Source organism: Zalophus californianus, chromosome 2 (genome assembly GCF_009762305.2).
Source record: "Zalophus californianus isolate mZalCal1 chromosome 2, mZalCal1.pri.v2, whole genome shotgun sequence".
Lineage (NCBI taxonomy): Eukaryota > Metazoa > Chordata > Mammalia > Carnivora > Otariidae > Zalophus > Zalophus californianus.
The window spans coordinates 40,984,695-40,988,950 of record NC_045596.1 but is presented as its reverse complement, the minus strand read 5'-3'; the positions used below and the strand labels follow the sequence as shown (position 1 = coordinate 40,988,950).

The following is a 4,256-nucleotide window of genomic DNA, read 5'->3' as shown; positions in this document are numbered from 1 at the left end:
CACCATCCTCTCTCAGTTTATGCTCAGTGATTCTGAGCTAGTTGCATTTGCCCTTACAAGTGCTGCTTTCTCATGCCTGTCCATTCACAGACTGTTCTTTCTTTAGTACCCTAAACCACCCAACCCCAATGTTACCCCAAGGTTACCACTTGTCTCCCTGGAAAATGAAGGCAAGGCAACTTAAAATTTTTCTGCAATGATACAGGGTATATTTAACAAGAAAACAAACAATGAAGCTGAGTAGCATGCGATTATATGATGTATATTGATCGTATACAATTTGTATCATTATTTCTTCACTTTGTTCAAAAGTAATTGTTAATTATAGCACTGTGTCTTCTGTACCATGAAAGGTAGAAAAGGAACACAGACAACAACTAAAATGGCAGAGGAAGCAGAGCTAAGTCAAGAGAGCTGGGGTGTTCCTTTGTCAAATATCTTCAGGTTTTTTATCCTTGGAGTTTGGCAAAATCCATGGATTCTTCTGTCCCAGGAACATAACCAGGGTATGATGCTCCACCATGGTTTCCAAGTCCAGCTTTGCCTGAGGAGTGCTTAAAATGGTAAATTCCAGTGTCACCCCCTAAACCTACTGAATCAGACTCTCCAGAAGCAAAATTAGACAGCTACAATTTAAGCCCCCTGAAGTGACTCTAGTGCACAGTCACTGTTTAGGAACTGTGGTCGTCTTGTCATAGTTGTGTCACAGGTGAATTCACATGGTGATTATTAAGTCTCTCACCAAATCCTAAACTAAGATTTATAAATTTGAAATTCCCAGGCAATGGGAAATAGTAGGAACTATGGCAAACTGAACAATCGTGCCCAGCCACTGTTCTATTTCAGGGAATGCCCATGTGGAAAACTGTGCTGGGTTGAATGTTGGCCCCCAAAATAATATGAACACATCCTACCCCCCAGAACCTATGTATGTGACCTTATTTAGAAAAAGAGTCTTTGCTCTTGCAATGAAATTAAAGGTCTTAAGATAAGATCATACTGGATTGTCTGTGGGCCTAAATCCAATGACAGGTGTTCTCATTACAGCAAGGCAGGGGGAAATTGGACACAAGGAGGAGACAGCGTGAAGAGATAAACAGAATATAGTTATGCGGCCACAAGTCAGGAGCAGTCTGGATGCACCAGAAGATGGAAGAGGCAAGGATGGATTCTCCTCTTCAGCCTTCAGAGACAGTATGGCTCTGCCAACAACTTGATTTTGGATTTCTGGGCTCCAGAACTGTGAGAGAATAAATTTCTGTTGTATTAAGCCATCAAATTTGTGGTGATTTGTTATGGCAGACACAGGAAATTAATACAGAAGTATATCTAATGTTACTGGGTATTCCCACTTTCTAAAAGAAGGCAGAAATCCAGAATTTTTTACATGTGAAATTTCATTTTTACATGTTGACAATTTTTGAAATGTTAAAACACTCAGCCGTCCAAACAAAACACATCTTCAAACCAGTTTGCCATCTTTCTGCTAAATATTCACAAAGCTTTCCTAATGTTTAACCCTTCATCAGTCAACTTGAATTTCAATGCACAACCAAAAATCTGACTTTTATTCTTCATGGGGCTTGTTCCAGAAATAGGCTAAATTATTTTTTGAAATCACAAAGTAGGGAGTAAAAATAATCTTTCTCTTTACATCCATCATTGCTTAACATTAAAAGTGAGAAACATTTCAAATCCTCTCTTAAACTTAGGAATATGAACACATTTACTTTTTTTGAACTTGGCATTGGTCTTTCAGCCCAAATCTGTGTTGCAGAGATGGTTGCTAAATTTGGCCTGTTCATACATTCACCCTTGTTAGAGTTTGACCAGCAAATTCTGGCTTGAAGGCCAATGCGCCTGTCAGTGGAAATCAGCTGGGAGCCCACATTAGCTGCCTGCTCTCGGCCCATCCAGAGGGTCCTGAATATAGTAGCACCCACTTACCTGCAGTTTTGCTTTCCATGGTTTCAGTTGCCTGCAGTCAACCACTGTCCAAGAGCAGATGATCCTCCTGATATATCATTAGAAGGTCAGTAGTAGCCTGACACTACATCACAATGCCTACATCACTCACTTCATTTCATCACACAGGTATCGTAAAGCATTGTGTCCTCTCACACCATTACAGGAAGAAGAGTGAGTACAGTACAAGAAGATATTGTAAAAATATATATATAAGATATGGGGGGGAAAAGGTAGTATATATAGGGTTCGGTACTACCGATGGTTTCAGGCACCCACTGGAGGTCTTGGAATGTATTCCCCCCAGATAAGGGAGGGGGTGGGGGTGACTCTAATTGCCGTTAGATTCATTTCTCTAAATTGTTTTAAACTGCTGTTTCCCCATTAGCATCTGTAGATTGCTAAATCCTTTTGCCTGGATTCCAGGGTAATTTTAAGAGGAAATAACAACTAAGCTTCCCCATATTTGGGCTAGGACTGGCCAGCAGGAGACCTGAACAGCTGCATGACCTTGGCCAGCTCTCTTCACCTCACTAGGCCTCAATTTCCTGTAGCTGATCTCTGAGTTTCCTTTCAGCTTTAAAAATTATTTTGACAGTGTAATTTAATTATGCAATAAAATCTCAAATCTAGTTCATCTTTCTTCAGACTCACCCAAGGGTAGAGAAGGCAGGACGCATGCTTTGATCCCTTCACCAACCAGTCATGGGGCTTCTACCAGGTACCAGACACTCTGCCAAGTGCTGGGGGCACAAACCTGAACACAACACAGACCCTTCCTCAAAGATCTTGCAGTCTTTTGGAAGTTGAAGGTGCAGCTACAAAGAGATCAGCATCTATAATAGAAGGTGATGTTAGAGGAATGCATGGAGCTCAAGGGAAGCCTAGAGAGCTCAGGGCAACTCACATAGGAAGAGTCAGGGGAGAGTCCCTTGAGGAGGTGTTGCTTAAACTGAATTTGCAGAATGAGCAGGGTTAGAAAGGCAAAGAAGAGAAACAGCGGTCCATGCCAAAACATAAAAGAATGAAATTGTCTTGAAAGTGCATGGGACTCAGAATGGCCAGTAATTATTAGCTGAATGAATAAATGGGACAAGAACAATAAGAATTAAGCCACATTCTAGTCCATTCCTTCAAGGAGTATTATTTGCTAGATGTTGCTAAATAGATGGGAGTCAACAGTCTTACTGATAAATGAAATCTGGGTAATGTCCACCATCACAGTGGCTCACAGCAGAGCATTTTCCTTTTCCACAACCCTTTTTATAAAACTTTAAGTTCCTTGGGTGCAGAATAGATTCCCTACCATATCCTGCCTCTTAAACTTTTGTTGCTTCATGACTCTGTCACCCAAATGCTGCAAATATTCACAGCACACAACAGGAAGTTAAGGATAAGATAAAACCTTCAGTCTACTATAAAAGACCTCAAAATACTGCATTTCTATGTGAAGGATATGTTCCTTCTAATTTGGTAAGAGTGAGATTTATGGCAACATAAAGTGATTCCCCATTCCTGAGCATTCAAACGTATAAAACACAAGATTTACAGATGATGACCGCCCACACTCTAAAGTGTTTTTACAAGTTGTTCCTAAAGCTGATACCTTCAAGGGTCAAAAGAATCAGGCAATGAAAGAAAACTGTAAAAAAGCAGTCAACAGCTCTTCCTAAACTAGTTAAACTGCTACAGAACTGACCTGTGTGCAGAAACTCTCTGGAACTTCAAATTAAAAAACCTCGCCTGGGGAAAACTGAATGGGAAGAAATCAGAAAGGGAGAAAAACCATGAGAGACTCTTAACTATGGGAAACAAACTGAGGGTTGCTGGAGGGGAGGTGGGTGGGGGGATGGGGTAACTTGGCGATGGGCATTAAGGAGGGCACGTGATGTGATGAGCACTGGGTGTTATACGCAACTGATGAATTGCTGAACACTACATCTGAAACTAATGATGAACTATTTGTTGGCTAATCGAATTTAAATAAAATTAACTAATTAATTAAAAATAAAAAACCTCACCTGATCTTTTGTTTAGAACTAATGCCTTTTGAGGAAATTCATCTGTAAGAAGTTGTTAGCATCTTGGGAGAATGAAGGCTGAAAAATGTACACCATCTATTTTCCTTAAGGAATACAACCATAACAAATAAGTGAATGTATGCCCATATCCCCAGCATGTTTATGCAACTGCTTCTAGACTCAGTTCAACTATTTTTATTTCAGACCAAACCCTGGAGAATTCAACAGGACTTCATGTGACACTCCTTTAAATGCTGGAAGGCATATTGC

The 4,256-nt window shown here is 40.3% G+C and overlaps 1 long non-coding RNA gene across 1 annotated transcript; it reads right to left on the bottom strand.

The window, feature by feature from the left end:
- Positions 1-241: 241 nt before the first annotated feature.
- On the bottom strand, positions 242-2,275 carry LOC113925122. The gene is made up of 2 exons (XR_003520918.1): positions 1,948-2,275; positions 242-1,240 (listed from the first exon to the last, which is right to left on the bottom strand). It is a non-coding gene; the product is annotated as an uncharacterized LOC113925122 (long non-coding RNA).
- Between the last annotated feature and the right edge of the window lie 1,981 nt (positions 2,276-4,256).